The following is an 18675-nucleotide window of genomic DNA, read 5'->3' on the forward strand; positions in this document are numbered from 1 at the left end:
TCCAATTCTCAATATTTCTGCTTTTATGGGAGCCCTATAGAGTCACAGGACAAGAGAAGGATTTTGAAACAGTTGTTCTTTATTTTTAGGAGGTAAGAATTGATGTTAGGAATTGAGTACACATTACGTGGAGACTAATGCTAGTCGTTGTCATAATTGTACAGAGCAATTATATAGGAAGTTCATATTGCCCCAGATTTGCAGGTGAGGAACCTGAGGTTCACAAAGATTAAGTACCTTGCCTAGGTCACACATCTGGTAAATTGTTCTTGGATTTGAAAACAAGTTCTGACTGGTTCCGACTCTTATAGGTTTCAGCCACAGTGCAACTCCTTCCAAGGTGGTTAATCAATCATCCCTCCCCCTTTTCTCACCAAGGAAAATGTTCCAATAAATGTAAAATTGATACTATCAATATTGAGATCCTTTAAGTAACACTACTACTTAATTGAATTTTATTTTACAGCTTTGTCATCCACCAAAGTAGAGCAGATGGAGGGTGGCTGTGTTGGTGCCTAGAGAGGCTCCCAGTGGGCATCAGGGACAAAGAGGAAGCAGATGCTGAATGGTTTAGCAAGGGTAGACACATCTACATGCTTAGGGGAGATAATAAGAAAGAACTGGGCCAATCCCAGAAAGAACCATAGAGGAGATGGAACTTCATCCTAAAGACAGAGACATGGGTCCTCCCTCTAGTACAGTTTGTTGTTGAAGTGAAACCCTGGGATCCAACTTGGTAGTAAGTAGTGTAACACTGGAGGAATGATGAGCAGAGAAGAGGATATGAGAATTTCCCTGTGAATACAATCATCACATCTTGTACTTGGAGCCAGTGGTCTTCTGAGAAAAACCTCCTCTTTTTTTCTCTTCCTCTTTTCATTCTTTCACTCCCTTTCCCCATGTTCACTCCATCCCTTCTTGCCTACAATTGCCGGCAAGCAAAGTAGAATCACGTGTCCTTGTGAGAGCCTTCAGAGATCCAAGAAGCCCAATCCTTGTCCATCAGATGAAGGAACTGAGGGATGCTGAGGTGCTGAAGATTACACATTCAGTGTTGGGACCATTAATTTACCCTTCACTTTGTTAATTCATCATATATGGTTAAGAACCCATTTCATATTAAGAACTGCATTATATATCATGGATGAAGCACTGAGCAAAACAGATTCAATCTTGCCTTCCTGGAGTTTACTCTCCAATGGGAAGGAAAAGCCAAGACTTGAGCTGCTCTGTCAACTCCCCCACCTTGATGTTCATCATTAACCATGATTTGAGGTGCTTCTCCTCTTGGTTGATGACTTTGGATTCACATATCCAGAGAGAAGCTAAAAATCTCAGAGAGAATTTCTACTTTCTTGGTTAAGATTTCTAAGTTGAGAGGGGGAGAGAAAATTTATTTTCTTTCTTCACAGTGGGATGGACTCTAGGAGAATATTTCTGCAGCAGCCTGAATTCCTCTTGCTCTGTATACCCTGCAGCATCCACTAGAGATGTGATCAACAGGAACCAGTCACATCTCTGCCTGGTTATGCACCTCCGGGGCCAGCCCTGCTCATCTGGCACTGTTACTTCTTGTCCCATTGCTGGCATCTGTTTTTTTAGATGTGAAAATGTGGCTGACGAAGCTACAGTTACTCATCACTTCACTGGTCTTGGAAGAATTTCTGACTCTTCTTCTTATGATCTCATACCACTAGTTCAACTTTTTTGAAACTTAGGGAATATATTAAAAAAAACCACACCCTATGTTCATAATACTGTGTAAAGAGATATCAACCCATGACAAACCCCTCCCATATTCATAATGTATGTCAAAGACATGTGGAAAATTTCCCCTCCTTAGGCTTTAAAAAATACATCTAGAGATCCACCCTCCAAGTTACAAATTCTTGAGAGGTTCTAAGACCACAGTGTATTCCCCTCTTCCCCCGCCAACAACAAGATGGAAGTCAAAATTGGGTAGAGGATGAAAAACAAGGATAAAACTGGAGAAGTCTTGGCTCCCTAACTCCAAAATGACCCCCAAGAAGTTGGGAATATCTTGATATCTCTTTATTTTGCGGTACAAGAAAATGTAAACACTAATGGGGATGATAGGCTTCTGAACTTCCCGTAATTTACATAAGCTTAAATTGGCCTAAGTGATGCCATCACTTCTTGGGCTCTAAATAAAATAAATAAATAAATAAATAAATAAATAAATAAATAAAAATAAAAAGACATTCCAAATGGATGGTTAGTTCTAAAAGTATTTGAAATAAAGATTTACTTTAAACCACTGCCAAGCAGATTAAAAAAATAGATATTATTTTCCTTTATTCTATTTTCATGACTTGAACTGTTGCAAGTGTACCCCATCCAGCTCTGTAATTGCCTAGCAGATTGTTAAAGGGTGGTTTCAGATTGCTGCAGATGGTGCCACCTACAGCCAGTTCCTCAGTCCTTGTTTAGTCTGCCAGTGGCCTTGGTCATGATCTTCTAATAGCTCATTAAGGAGAGAGGAGGGAACCAGTGAGCCTTTCTGTTCACAGTTCACACACATACATTCAGCAGCCAATGTCATATTGCCATGGATACAGTGATGCAGAGGGGTAGGTAACTACCACCGATGTCAACCCCATTTTCAAATTGTTCTTCAGGATATATTGTAAAGAGTGGATATCCTATATATGTGGCATGAAAAAGGTGTTAAAATAATCACAATGCCTGTTTCTCAATTATTTAAGGTTGCAATAATAATGCCAAATCTGAATTCAATTATCAATTGTAAAAGCATCTGTTATGTTTCTAGGCTATTGTTATCCCCATGTAAGCTGTGAATGAGTCATCAGATCTTCATCACTTTACCCCTTTATATGACATGTCAGTCTCAAAAATTTCTTGGAGTGTCCATGGAGTGCTCTGTTCAAAAGCCCTCAAAATATAATCAAGAGTTATTCAAATACTCTTCATGATCTTCATGATAGTAATTCTCCTCCTCCTTCCACCTATTCTTGAGAAAATAGGGGCATATTTTCTAAGAATCAAGGGTAAACAGTAGCAAAGAAACTATTCTTTGCAACCCACTTTCCAAAAAAATTGTTCGACATCTTAGAAAAAAAAGAAATGTCTGATTATTTACATATCACGTAAGACTAAAGCATTGGTCTCTATCAAATTGTAGGTTGTACTCTTTGCCTGTCCACACTAGCAACATAGTGAGAATTTTATGCAGTTTCTAAGATTATTCAAGCCTCTGTGTGATTTTTCCTGGTAATTGGAGAAAATACATAAGCAAAATGGCATAATGAATGGGCAAATGTGAATGTTTGGCACATCTTTTCACCATGGGAGCACTCTTCTGGCTTATACTTCAGCTACAATCTTTATCAGATGGTTCAAAAATTATTAAGAGAAAGTGAGAGGATCAGATTAAGAAAGGGAGAGAAGAATTCCCATTGTGTCTCAGCAGTAACAAACCTGGCAAATATCCATGAGGATGCAAGTTTGATCCCTGGCCTTGCTCAGTGGGTTAAGGATCCAGCATTGCTGTGAGCTGTGGTGTAGGTCAAAGAAGTGCCTCAGATCCTGGGTTGCTGTGACTGTGGTGTAGGCTAGCAGCTGAAGCTCTGATTCGACCCCTACCTGAAAAAAAAGGGGGGGTGGGGAAGGAAAGAAAAAGAGGTAGGGGGAGAGGAGAGAGATAGCCAGCAGACAGGAAGACAGACAGACAGACCCAGGAAAATGTCATACAAATAATAAAATACATGCTTTGCCATTTTTTGTTTCCCTTTGAGATACCACCAAAGAAACTATAACGACCTAACCCAGAATTTTATTAATGTTGTTATCAGAAGTATACTCCCTGTGAAAGTTCTGTTCATGACAAAGTGAACACCTAAGAAACGAATTCACCATCTGGAATTTAGCTCTTAGAAGGAAACTAATATGGGGAAAAAAAAAAACACAAAGGGATTTCATAAAGAGGAAGACAGAGCTAACCAAAGTTAAAATATTTTAGATGGAAATATTATTATATTTGATATTTAGTAAATTTGAAGATAAATACTTGAGAATTGCCTTGAACAGACCATTTAGTAAACTTCTAAAATCAATATTTAATAAATAATGTAATACATAGAATGAATATCTAAGGGAAATATGTTTATTAAATTCACCTTCAATGATACAATGAAATTATGATATGATACAAAGAAATCTCTATGATACTAAGAAATTTTGATTCCTTTTTAAAATACACAGTCCAAATTCTAAAGCAATTCTGACATCTATGACTGACAAATCATTAAAGTTTATCAAAGAAATAAAATTAGGCCAAAACATCAAACAAAATATCTATGACATTTTAACATATGACCATGAAGCTGGCCAAGTTTGATTTGTTTTTTCATATTTTTCTTTTCTTGGAGGACATTTGTAGAACATTTGTCCAAGTTTTTTTTTTTTTTAAATGATATTTGAAAAAAAAAAAAGGAAAATGGAAACTATTCTATGTTTAAGGAATATAAATACATCAATTCCAAATAATGTTTAAGACTAAAAAGAGAAAAGAGGAATGGTGTGTTACCCTCTTTCCAATTTTTTAAATGTGATATGCTTATTATATACAGAATTTCTGCCAAAGGTAAAGATGGAGAAATGACAATGACAACTGTAGGTCACGATAAGGGGAAGGTCAATTGCTTGTCTAGACACTGTCTTTGATAACAATAAGCATTTTCAGATAGCCAGGGGAAGCATATCCCTTTCAGAAAGGTAACTAGATAGGTAGTGGGTTCTTACATTACCAATAATTGGCCCTGGAATTAAAGTAGAAAAAAATTTCCTTTCCCTCACTGGCTTATGCATCAAACTAGATGTCACCTGCTCTTTCATAAATGAAATTCAGGGCAAGGAGAATAATTTCAGCTTTAATGAAGATGATGCATTGCTAGAAACTATATGAATATGTTTCATATTCAGTATCCTGTAATATATCATATGAATGTTTACAATAACCTCCTTTCATATTATATGAAGCTATATGGACTAAACAGTATCCACATTTAGTTTTATCTTTTGGTCCTTAATATCCTCCTTTCATTCTTGATTGTTCTGATTGGTATGGGATTTGTTGTCATTTGTTTGTTTCTATTTATACTTTTATTACCAAGGATTTATATGTATGTGTGTGTGTGTTTCTACGCTATATATATATATATATATAGCGTAGAAATGCATATATATATATGCATTTCTCTTCTTTTTAGTTTCTCTTTATTGCAAAGGTGAGCTTTGTTGATAGTGAGTAGAATTTAGCCTGAAAAGCATGTTGGAGCTGGCTGAATTTAAACTTCATCAGGTTACAATGCAAAAATATCATGACAAAAGAGTGTGTTTCATCTTGTCTTTTGATGAGCACAGCACAAAGTAGAAATGTTTCCTTTTAACACTGACTGCCAAATTTCTAAACTGGCTCCCTAATTACACCCTTGCAACATGAAGGCTCGTCCATTTGCACATCAGTGGAGAACAGATCCTGTAGCACAGTAGAGGGTGGGTGCTGTCAAATGAACTAGGAGAGTGGGTAAATGACTCTTTTAATGCCTTTTCCCCCAACATTTTATTATGAAAAAATTTTAAACTATAGAAAATTATGAAATAATTTTTCAGTGGACACCTGAATACTTTCCATCTAGATTCTACCCTTATCATTTTATTACATTTTCTTTATCACATGTCTATCCCTCTATATATTTCTCTATCTGTACATCAATCCATCTTATTTTTGTGATGCCTTTCAGAGTGAATTGCGGTCCTGTTCCCCTAAATACCTCAGCTGCTGTAATGGTTTAATGCTTTAATGCTATAATGGTGATGAAAAAAATGGATGCATTTCTCCCAACCAACTTTGAAAGAGCAATTTTAGAGAAGGGAAAAAAGGTAGAGAAAATTATTTTCTAGGAACAAAGATGTGAAGAAAAATAAGTTTTGAGACACCACATGGTGTCATTTTCTAGAATGCTATTCTAGTCCTGCTGGAATTTTTTTTTTCCTCAGTAGCAAGAAAGATTTATGTGACACTCTTTAGAATCAGCAGTTATTGGTATTTACTTGGTAGCAAGTGATGCTTAAATTTGAAAATTGCCAGTGGATTTTGTTTTTATATCACTAAGCAGTTATAGGACTGTTTTGTTCATACATGCTGAGAAACCAAATAGTACAAATGGGATGACCTGAACTTAGAATGAGATAAAAATCATCCTTTCATTAGAACCTTGGTTTGCCAAAATGAGGAGCATTAAACATGTAACAAAGTAATTGAGACACTGTCTCATCTCTGTATATTACTGTGTTGCTCTTTGGCTATATAATGACTTAAACTTACTTGGAGGAGATGGTAGAGAATGTTAAAATAAAATTGCTATCTCTCAACTTAGGGTTCATTCACAGGGGTTGATGTAAATTCAAAGCCAGAGGATAAATCACATGGCACCTCTTTCTGGAGTTTCAATCTTTCTCTCAGGCTAAGTTATCAGAAAAATTAATGTATAGGTTTATCAAACATTTTGCATATAAACCAAATGTAGATAGCTTTATGGAATGGAGATAAAGTTTGTGTTGATTTAAAAATGTTTGAGTCAGGAGAGAACCTGACTGATATTTTATAATTCTGGAGAAGGACTGGCAGTTCAAGTCAAACTTCCAGAAGGGAACAGCAGGTACAGGTGCATTGGGGAAGGTTTTAGGGAATGATGTTGCCTGGGCAGGTGAAGTTAGACTGGGAAAGGCCTCAAATGCCATGCTGATGAATTTGAACTTTATCCCTGAGGCTCCAGGAAGTCCTACTACTCAGTGAAACTCCCAGAAGAGTTTCGCTCTTCTGGGTAAGCTGATATCAGGCATTGTCTAGAGTTTGCTGAGACAGCAAAAATAAACCTAATATTGTGCTATAGACTGTGAGTCAGAAAACCTCCCTTCTGGTTGCACTAACCACCAACCATGTGTGTGAACTTGTGCAAATACCTTGGCCTGCCTGAGACTCAGTCCTCTAATCTACCACAGACGAAGAAACCATCTGCCCTTTTGCCCCCAAAGAATGATTTTGTGTCCCCGGGGGGGGGGGGGGGGCGTGCCCATGAAAACCCTGGGTAAACGATGATGCACTGAACAATACATGGAATGCTTATTACTATGAGTCACTTCGACTGCAGAGTTAAAGCACCCAATAAATATTTTCATAATTTTTTATAAGTGAGTTTCCAAATCCTGTTTTTTTTGTTTTTTTTTTTTAAACTCATATAGCAGCCCTTAGTCAGAGGATTAAGGGTTCATATCCCTTCAAGGTTGTTATTTTTCTCTGCTTTTACAGTACCTAATCACAGCCTCCAGTGCAATAATTCTGTAGGAACTTGATAAACATCTTTTGCATGACTCTGTTCCTATGGACAGGTGCCCCACATCTAGCCCTGTTTTATCTCCTGCCCAAACAAGTGTAACTGACTTCTCTCTTGCATTCTTTTTTTCCACATCCAAAATGATAACTTTGATCATTGGCCCACTCTTTGGACTTGAGACTATTTAGATGTCTAGGTATTTTTACAAAGTGATTCATCTTGAGGGTTCCTGTCCACTGTGCTGTTAGTATTCTTTTACCCTCTCCCCTGATCTTATAGCAATTAAGTTCAAGTTTCTTTCCTTTTATCAATACTTGTCCATTCATTTATTCAGACACCAAGGATTAAATGTGTCCTTTCATTGTACAGCACTAGACTCTGGGAAAATAATAGGAAATTAAAACTTTTTGTCCCAACCTGAAGGAGCTCCTGAAGGGGTGGGAAAAACGAACCTGTATGAGATTGCTTGTAAAGTACTGTGAGAGGACTGGGATAAAGATGTGAACAAAGAGTTGTAGGACTTCCAGGCAGGCACTGAGTAAGCCTGTGTGGAATTATCTGGGCTGGCTTTACAAAAGGGGGCATTAAAGAATATTAAAGAACTTTTTTTCTTTTATTTATTCATCTAGTTGTTTGTACTCCAAATTGTTCCAAAAAATGGGTTCAGGTGAATCTCACAATCTTTGAAAAGGTAAGGGAGGAAATCAAGATACTGAAAAAAAATAGAGGAAGAAAATAAAATAATGCCCTGATGATGTTAGTCCATAAAGAGTAACATTATTATATGTAGGGTCACAGATGCGGCTTTGATTCATTCTTCTAAAAGGAATGAGTGTGATTAAGACAAATGCAAAGCAGCTCATGGGGGACCTCAACTATCCCTGGTACTGGGAGACCTTCCCTTGGTTCTCACACAAAGAGAATCCTTGTGAAACATGACAAACAAGTCTTTTGAACCACATCACTGTAGTCAACAGAATAACAAGCTTCATGGGTTTGGTCTCACGTTATTTCTTAATGGGGGCTGATGGCATAGCGTCCATGCCAAGTTCAGTAAAAGAAATTCCATGTTGTCAAGTATACAGTTGAGAACAATGGATGCACTTTGGCCAGGTGGGGCTGGCTTTGGAGCTGAGGAAACAAAACGAACAATAGCAGAAAGTTGTGAAAGTGCCTGGAGTGGCTGTGGAAGTTTGCAGAGCTTGGCGTGGCTGTAGTGCAGGGTGTGTCTGGGAGCTCCACTTTCCATTAGGATGAAATCCAAACTCCTTAGCATGGCAAACAAGGACCTTGATGAGCTGGTTGCCTGCCTGCATTTCCTGATGCAGTCATTGCCACACCCGTTCTCCATTGTTAAACCATAAATGCTTTTTAAAAATTATTATTACTATTTTCATTTTCTAGATATCCTCATTCTCTATCTTCCTTAAAACCTCAGCCTGCCTAGAATGTCATAACCCTCCACACACCTATCTCCATCTACCAAGTCTATTTCTCTTCCTTTTTCAATACTCAGCATCTTCAATCAGCTCTGCAAAAAATGTTCCAGACTGACCCTAACATGCCTCTTCTGGACTCCATGATGCCTTTCATCTCTCTCCTTCATACCTCTCATTAGTGTTGTAATTCTATTTGGAAATCTTTGCTTCTTTGGTCTGTAATACAGTGATAAGATTCTTTCTCATTCATTTTCATTTCTCTACCATCTAGCAGTGTCTTACCTAAATAGGCATTCAGTAAAAATGTATTGAAGGAGGGAAACAAGGAAGGAAAGAAGGAAGGTGAATAGGGTGATAGGTAAGAAATGATACGGGAGTACTTGGCTGGAAACAGATTGCAAAAGGCCCCATACCCATGCTAATGATTGTGGACTTTATTTTATAGGAAATGGAGAACCACTGAAGGTGTCCATATTAAGGAGTTAATGGCAGAGTCAACAGTTAGGAAGGAGAACCAATAGCACTGTGTGGGTAGACCTGGGGGCACAAACAGACCAGTTGACATGGACTGCAGTTGCACTAGTATGAATTAGGACAACACAGAGAGGGCAATGAGCATGAGGAAACAATGCAAGTTAAATTGTCAAGACCTTGTGGTTATTTTTTTTTTTTTCTGAAACTGTTTTAAAGACACTGCCTGACATACACTCCAGTTCACCAAGTTCTTTCCTGCTCATACTTATTATTTTTAAATTGGGATATAACATACCAAAAGGGCATCAATCTTAAACACACAACTCAAGGATTTTTTATATATTTATGTAACTATCATCTTGATCAAGAGAAGGTGCATTTATCACGTGTAAGAGGGCTACTCATGTTCTTTCATAGTCAATATCACTCTCCAAAGGTAGCTGCTATTTTGATTTGTATCACCACTGATTAATTTTGTCTGTTATTTAACTTTATGTAAATGGAATTTACAGTATTTACTTCTTCACATCTCCCCTCTATGTTGCTGTGTGCGTTTATAGATCATTCATTTTCATTGATGCATAGTATTCCATGCTACAAAATGCATCAAACATTTTAATCCATCCTGTTGATTGTTTCCTGTTGAATAAAATTTTATCATTTTAATACCTTAAATTGTTCCATGAGACCACTTTGACTCTGAAAGCCATTTGCATTGCAAAAAGCCTGGGGCTTAGAGTCCAGCCCTGGCTATGACAACTCTTAGCTTCATAATGTTGGCAATTTATTTCACAACTCTTAGTTTTATTTTCCATAGAATTGGAGTAACACTCTGGACTTACGCAGTCTTGAAAGCCAAGTTGGGCCAGACCTCCTAGTAAGTGGGATGTCTCTCTGCCAAGATACCAGACATAGTGAAACTGATTCACATAGTATTGTAGCTTTAGCACCTGGTACATATTAAATGCCCCCAGTTGTTGAATAAGCAAATGAAAGTTAATAATAGTTGGCTGTTTCACCCTTAATCTTCTGTCTCTAAACAATAAGCATTTCTAGAAGCCTTTTTAGTCTTAAACCAAGCCATTATGGGACTAATGGGAAAGTGATTAAAATAATCATATTACACAATCTTGTTTCAGAGGCTCCTACATTTCTTTTCGTTGAAATATGCAATATGGACATTGCCCAGTTTTACTGTCTTCTGGGTTATTGTTTCCTTAATGCAACATTCTGCAAATGGAGGAGCTGTCCTTCAACCAGATTTTGTGTCCTTTGGAACACAACTCACCACCAACTCATGATTAAGAGCAGATGTTACCTCTCCTTGTCTTTGTCCTCAAGGACCGCTTTAATCTCCCTTCCACCAAATGCATTTAGTTATTCTTAATCCCTATAAACGCTAGTGATATTTACCTAATATGTGGATTGGTTTGATACTAGTCAATTTGCCATCATATCCCCCAGAAGGATACCATTGTTGTTACCCTTGTTTAGAAACTTCTGTGTAGGTGCATTGCTATCAGTCATCTACTCAGAGCCCAAACAAGTATTGCCTGAGTGAACAATTAAATCAGTCAGTGTTTTGATTATATGATACCAAAACAACTGGTTTGACTCCTGTAGAAATATTGACTGTTTTTGTTTGTTTTAGAGGGAATCCCAATCTGAATGCAGCTAATTTTTCCACATTCTGTTAGCTAAAAGGGGAATACTTATAAGGATGGACAATGAAAATGTATTGAATTTGGATACCTTTTCCTATATCCCTTAATTTTGGGCTCTATTCTGACTTCTAAGAAATATAATCTAATGAGCTGTGAGGCTAATGAATGGTTAAGGAAAGCATTCAGCTCTGTCTACTGAGCACCAGACTCTTCTCTCCAGAATATCTACTTGGATATACTATAGGACATAAAATTAAATTCCTCCAAAACTCTTCTTTTTTCCAAAATTGTTCCATCGCTCTGAGTCCCTTCTTGGTGACGAACAGTAGTCAGTTGTATAAACTAGAGGGACCTTTCTCCTACCTTCCCTCCTAGCCATACCACCATATTGAATCCATCACAATTCTGTGGTCTTGACCTCTTTATCCTTCTTATCAGCTCACTTGCCTCTACCTCCACTGTCTCCCATTATAACTGAGGTTCTTAACATCATTCTCCTGGATTATCACCTTTTGTTTCTTTTGTTTCAAACACCAGCCCTGTCCTATTCTATTCATGCTTTTTTTTTTCAAAGTAATTTTTTTTAAAAAGTCACATTAGACCATGGAACTTCCTCTTTCAAATCTTTCACTGTCTTCTTGAAAACTTCAGAGACTATTTAAAGACTCCTTTGTTGGCATTTAAGGCCTCCTTGCATGAGGTGACTCTAGCTTGGTGTTCCTGGCTCAGCCCTACTTCTTCCTGGCAGGTGTTAGTCTCTCCAGTAATAACAGATTTCTTCAAATGTGTCATGCAGTTGCTCTTTGTGTGACTGCATTTTATTTTTCCTTTTAATACTTACACAACTTATTTATGAATGCAGTCTCCTTATGCAAGTTTCAAGCATTCTAAACTAATCAAAACATAGTATGTAAAATCCTACTTCCTTCCATGCCTTCCTCACAATGACATGCTGTTCAAACCTCTGACTTTACACCTACTCTCCTCTTTTTCAGTGAGGCCATCCTTCCATATTTTCTAGGAAACCCCATCCCAGCCTTCAATTATCAGGGAGAACACTGGCTCCTCTTAGAATCTTTCTCTGAACCCTTTCTCTAAAGTAGATACCCCTCTTTGGGCTTGCCTTTTAACCTGTACAATCTTGATTAGTAGCATGTGCATTTGTCTTGCAATTATTGACCCCTTGTCTTTTTCCCCAGCTAGAAGACAGGCTCCTTAAAAGAAGTGAAAGTTGTCTTGTTTGACTTTGTGCCCTCAAATCATGCTTAGTAAGTGTTTGTCAAAAGAATGAATGAACAAACTTTTTAGTTTTTCGTAGGATTCCTTTGAAGTATGAAGCAGGAAATAGGCACAGAGGAGAGGATTTTGATTAATGGAAAATGATCTTCTCTGCACTGGTAAGCTCAGAACATTCTTTTTCTAACCCAAAGTCGTAGAGCTACAAAAACTTTCCCCATCACGGAACAGGAGACATTCATAAGGATTTAAACGATAGTAGGCAATCGTGGCTTTTCTGTGTGGATTAATGAACAAGCAACTTGGAAAAGGATTAAGAAAAACAAGTTATTTCCTTATAGGTATTATGGCTTCTATTGGCCCATGTATTAAGGTTTAAACCCCAAAGCTTATATATGAAGAATCTGAGAAATCTCGACAATAAGAATATCATGTTAAATACCAGATGCTGTCAGTATGGCTTGGTCTGGCTTGGGACATTGAGGATCAGACTCTTCAGGAGAGGAAAAGAAGAGGAAATCTAGGGCCAGGTTGAAATGTCATCCTGAGCACTGTCTACAGGTTTTAACATCACCCTTAAATCACTATGGAGAAAAATGCAATCAAGACACCATCACTTCTTTTATATATATATATATTTATTTTCCCACTGTACAGCAAGGGGGTCAGGTTATCCTTACATGTATACATTACAATTACATTTTTCCCCCACCCTTTCTTCTGTTGCAACATGAGTATCTAGACAGAGTTCTCAATGCTATTCCGCAGGATCTCCTTGTAAATCTATTCTAAGTTGTGTCCGATAACCCCAAGCTCCCGATCCCTCCCACTCCGTCCCCCTCCCATCAGGCAGCCACAAGTCTCTTCTCCAAGTCCATGATTTTCTTTTCTGAGGAGATGTTCATTTGTGCTGGATGTTAGATTCCAGTTATAAGTGATATCATATGGTATTTGTCTTTGTCTTTCTGGCTCATTTCACTCAGTATGAGATTCTCTAGTTCCATCCATGTTGCTGCAAATAGCATGATGTCATTCTTTTTTATGGCTGAGTAGTATTCCATTGTGTATATATACCACATCTTCTGAATCCAATCATCTGTCGATGGACATTTGGATTGTTTCCATGTCCTGGCTATTGTGAATAGTGCTGCAATGAACATGCGGGTGCATGAAGACACCATCACTTCTGAATATTGTTTGTAAGCTAAGGTACTTATTTATGTTTAAGATGAGTTAGTTGTATGTGTAGAATTTATTCCATAGTGTAAAGTAATTCTTTTCAAATGATGCTTTGATTGTTCTAAGGTCTTAAATTTATGAAATCTTAAGGAATCAACAGAGTGGTACCTGAAGCGAATATATACAGTCACATTGTCTTGCTCTGCTGGTAACCAGATCAAGTAAGAGCAACCAAGTAGTCCCAATATAGGCCTGTTTCGAGTCTACACTGTATATGATTAAAGTTTTTAATTTACATTAATAAAATGCTCTTTTTGTTTCTACCTAACACATAATTTGTTTTTTAACACAACCCTCTGGATCAATTCTACTTTAATTTAAAAAATGGTCTTTTTTAAAAGATGTATTATTTTCTTAACTACACTAAATAAGCTGATTGTATATAATATATTAGCATATCTAATGCCATTAAAAAGAAAAGAGTGCTGAAACAAAACAAACAAAAACTTCTGGGAAGAAGTGATGACAAGGCTGAGATGAATTGTGTGGGAGGACTAGAGAGGCATCAGGTAAGATTGGAGCACAGTGACAATGACACTTCATGAACAAATTAGAACCACAGAAGTTTTAATAGAATCCTAAATATAGAATAATGGCTATTAAGGAAAGATCAAGAAATTGATGAAAGTGAGAGAATTTAAAGAATTTGGGTCTTGCACTCATTTAGTTGATTTCTTTGATGTTTCTAATTTAAAAGCTAAGGTGACATGAATCTATTTGTGTTTTATAAATTAATTCATTTGTATCAATTTTCATAGATTCCACATATAAGTGATTATGTATTGTATCCTTATTTCTCTTTCTGACTTACTTTACTTACCATAATAATCTCTAGGGCTATCTATGCTGCAAATGGCATTATTTCATTCCTTTTTCTGGCCAAGTGATATTCCCTCGTATATATGTACCACCTCTTTGTCCATTCATATGTTCATTGATATTTAGGTTGCTTTCATGTCATGGGTATTATAAATAGTGCTACTTATGAACATTAGGGTGCATCTATCTTTTTAAATTATAGCTTTTGTCTTTTCCATATACATGCCCAGGAGTGTGATTGCTGGATCATACAGTGACTCTATTTTCAGTTTTTTAAGGAACCTCCATACTATTTTCCATAATGGTTGCACCAATTTACATACCCAACAAATGTGTACAAAGGTTCCTTTTTCTCTACACCCTCTCCAGCATTTATTGTTTGTAGTCTTTTAATGATGGCCTTTTGAACTAATGTGAGATGATACCTCATTGTAGTTTTGATTTACATTTCTCTAATAATTAGTGGCATTGAGCATTTTTTCATGTGCCTGTTGGCCATATGTATGTCTTCTTTGGAAAAAAGTCTATTTAGAACTTTTGCCCATTTATAGTTTTTTTTTTTTATGGTGATCTGAATAAACTGTTTAAAATTTTGGAAATCAGGAGTTCCCGTCGTGGCGCAGTGGTTAACGAATCCAACTAGGAACCATGAGGTTTCGGGTTCGGTCCCTGCCCTTGCTCAGTGGGTTAACCATCCAGCGTTGCCGTGAGCTGTGGTGTAGGTTGCAGACGCGGCTCGGATCCCACGTTGCTGTGGCTCTGGCGTAGGCCGGAGACTACAGCTCCGATTGGACCCCTAGCCTGGGAGCCTCCATATGCCACAGGAGCGGCCCAAGAAATAGCAAAAAGACAAAAAAAAAAAAAAATTTTGGAAATCAATCCCTTGTTGGTCTTACATTTAGGTCTTTAACCTATTTTGTTTATTTTTACATATGGTGTTAGAGAATGTTTAATTTCATTCCTTTACATGTAACTGTCCAGTTTTCCCAGCACTGGTTATTGAGAACTGTCTTTACACTGCTGTATATTCTTGCCTCCTTTGTTGTAGATTAATTGACATGGGCTTTCTATCCTGTTCCTTTGATCTATGTGTTTTTTTTGTGTGTTAATATCATACTGTTTTGATCCAATAGCTTTGTCATATAGTCTGAAGGGAGCCTGAGTCCTCCCGCTCTGGTTTTCTTTCTCAAGATTATTTTGGCTATTGAAAGTATTTTGTGTTTCCATACAAATTAAAAAAAAAATTTCAAGTTCTGTGAAAAGTGCCTTTGATAATTTGATAGGGATTTTCTTGAGTCTGTAGTTTGGGTTTTTGACACAGTTGACCATTTTCAGCTTGAAAATTTTTCCTCTCTTGATTTACCTAAGGTCTTTCCTAAGGTAAAACCACCTGGGTGGTTTTCTTCATACCTCTCAAATTACTTAGTTCCAGGCTCTTTAACTGACTTCTTTGTCTCAAAGTACCCCTTTTATATTTTATGTATCCAGAGTCATTTTCAACTTTCTTCCACTACCATCCTTATATTGTCTGAGAATTAGCTACTCTCAAAATTATCAGTTACATATCAGTGACACCTAAAACTCTGTGTTTTGTACTTTCCTTCTTCTAGAATCTTCTTCATAGATTCTAGAATGTTCTTCTGCCTATATTTCAGATTCTCTACATGGGCATCTTATTGTCTTCTTAAAATGAAAACATTTTCCCCAGTCCAAATTCTTCTCTTTCTCACTGATTTCCTATAGAAATATCTCCACAGTCCACGTAGTTGCTCAGGTAAGCCAACTCATGGTCATCTTTGATTCGTCCTTCTCCATCCACCAAACCAAAAGGCCATCTCGTTCTATCAGATCCACATTCTAAGGTTTTCCTCCCTCCCTCCCTTCTCTTTCTTCCTTCCTTCCTTGCTTCCTTTCTTTTCTTTCTTTCTTTCTTTCTTTCTTTCTTTCTTTCTTTCTTTCTTTCTTTCCTTCCTTTCCTTCCTTTCTTTCTTTCTTTCCTTTCTTTCCTTTCCTTCCCTTCCTTCCTTCCTTTCTCTCTCTCTCTCTCTCTTTCTTTCTTTCTCTACCTTTCTTTCTGTATTTTTATTCCTTCCTTTCTTTTTTTTTGCTTTTTAGGGCCACATCTATTGCATATAAAGTTCCCAGGCTACAGTTTGGATTGGAGCTACAGCTGTCAGCCTATGCCACAGCCACAGCAATGCAGGATTTGAGCCAGGTCTGTGATCTACACCATAGCTAACAGCAATGTTGGATCCTTAATCCACTAAGCAAGGCCAGTGATTGAACCCGCATCCTCATGGATACTAATCAGATTTGTTTCCACTGAGCCACAATAGGAAATCCCTGTGGTTTTGTTTTTAAATGGACCTCCTCCCCATTATCTCCTTCCTAGCAGTTTAGCTCAGACCAGTAGTCTCTCTCATCTGCAATAGTTGTTACAGGTCAGTCAGAATCATTACCTCTTTATTGATTGTCCAGTCTTCTGTTTCTCCCTCTATCCATTTATCCTCCATGTTTTGTCCAGAGTAATTTTGCAGAAATGCAACTTGGATCACATCTCTCCCCAGATTTAAATTCTTAAATAGTTTCAAATCACTCTGTATGTTAAAATTATTATCATTCAGCTGAGCAAAAACAAAAACAAAGGACAACTGTCATTCACCTTTAATTTCCTCTATGCCCACCTTACTTACTCAGACTTTTTCCTTCCCACCCCCATTGCCTCGACATATTCCTTGTCTTTTATTCCTTTCTCTGTCTTGCTGCTTTCCTGCTCATTATGTGCCTGGTGAGCTCTTCCTCTTCCTCTAAGATACAGCTCAAGTGCTTTCTCCTTTAAAAAAACTTTCCTGAGGGGTACTCTTATCTTGGCTGTCTCATGATCTCCTGCACATGCTCCTACCATCACAGTACTTACCAGACAGATGGTATTGTGACCATCTGTTTATCCACCCATTTTTCCCATTAGGCAGAGATCTTAACATTTTTTTCAGATGTGACACATTTTGCAGATGACATTCAATAGTACAACACATTTCCACCGGTATTCCCAACAAGGTGGCTATTATAATAGGAGTGCCAATATATTATAATAGGAGTGATAGTGGCAGATAATGACCTTGGATCTATATGTGCACACATGCATATGATTTTATTTAGATTTCAAACGTCATTCAGAACTCTCACACTCGAGTTAGACTGTCCAGGTTTGAATCCTGGTTGTTTCATTTCCTGCCCAAAGCCCAAAATGAATTATTTAACCTTTCTAAGTTCCACTTTCCTTCTCTGTGAAAGAAGAATTATAATAATAAAAAGGACTTTTGAGTCTTTTTTTTTTAAATTAAATAACCTAATTCATGTAATTCATTTAGTATGATAGTGGCTATATGAGGTGGTCCTGGTAAATCTTAGGTGTTATTACTATTTTCCTACCATTTGATATGAATTGATTGGTTTCTCCTCCAGTTGAACATAGTAACTCACTCTTATTTTCCTGCTCCAGACTCTGACTTCACATGAGTACTTTCATGAAGAGATAGAAATTGTTATCCCTGAGACTCCTGTGAACTTCAGTTACTCATGAAATTGGAAAAATAATTCCCACAACATTGGGCAAAAGAGAAAAAATAGCACTGCTCAGGAGCCTCAAATACATATTGTTCATACAGTAGGCACTCAAATTCCTTCCCTTCCTCTGGCCAAACCTGCCATTCAGGGGTAAAGAAGAGGGCAGAGCTCTTCAGATTTTCTGAGGCAGAACTGTGCGTGGAGATTATGATGATAACAGCTTTGTTCAGCTAAACAAAGAGAAAACCACTTCACCAGGAGAGGGTCCATCAACTTGAACACTGAAGAGAACGAAACAAGCCTGATGATTGGAAAGGAAATTCTTTAAGTGTGAATTGCTTTGAGTACAATATAAACCTTGTCAGTTATGGGATTCCAGCTGTTGTTTTATTGCCTTTAATTTCCCATTAGTGGTTCAATGTCTGGGAAAGGTATCCGGCCTCCGGGAGAGGAACTAAGGTCAGAACTGTTGTTCCAGACTCTGCCAACGTTTTGAATAGTGTTTAAAGGAAGCCATTCAAAAGATCATCTTATGCCTAATTCTTATAAGGAGCATCTGTGACTAAAATAAGCTCTTTGAGTGCTCTTTCTCCCTCTCCTATCTCTCTTCCTCTACTCTCCTCCTACCTCCTTCAGGAAAAGGGATGCTGGTAGAATACAAAAGAGTCATTATAACGTGGTGCATTGGATATAGCTCTTCCTTCCCTGGGGGGTAGGGCACAGAGTGGGATGGCAGTGGAGAGTGGGCTTGATCACCTGATCTTACCTCTTCTGCTCCATGAATTAAATGTCTTATGAGAGTGTGCTGGCAAGAAGGAGAATGCTCTAGTTGGGTCCATTCTGGTTCTACCATTTATCCCA

At 37.6% G+C, this 18675-nt stretch overlaps 1 long non-coding RNA gene across 2 annotated transcripts in view; it reads left to right on the forward strand.

Annotated features, from left to right (window-relative positions):
* The window catches only part of LOC110256949 (uncharacterized), an 879371-nt gene that overhangs the window by 795874 nt on the left and 64822 nt on the right, over positions 1-18675 (forward strand). The window contains exon 7 of one of the 2 annotated variants that reach the window (XR_014830184.1): positions 3547-4472. The exons of the other annotated variant lie outside the window; for it this stretch is intronic. This is a non-coding gene — a long non-coding RNA (uncharacterized LOC110256949). Of the gene's footprint in view, positions 1-3546; positions 4473-18675 lie in introns of those variants that run through there. 2 annotated transcript variants of the gene reach the window in all.

This window comes from Sus scrofa, chromosome 15 (genome assembly GCF_054392235.1).
Source record: "Sus scrofa isolate SSC_HxYL_T2T_F1_AM1 chromosome 15, Sscrofa_HxYL_maternal_Yorkshire_Landrace_v2.0, whole genome shotgun sequence".
Taxonomy (NCBI): domain Eukaryota; kingdom Metazoa; phylum Chordata; class Mammalia; order Artiodactyla; family Suidae; genus Sus; species Sus scrofa.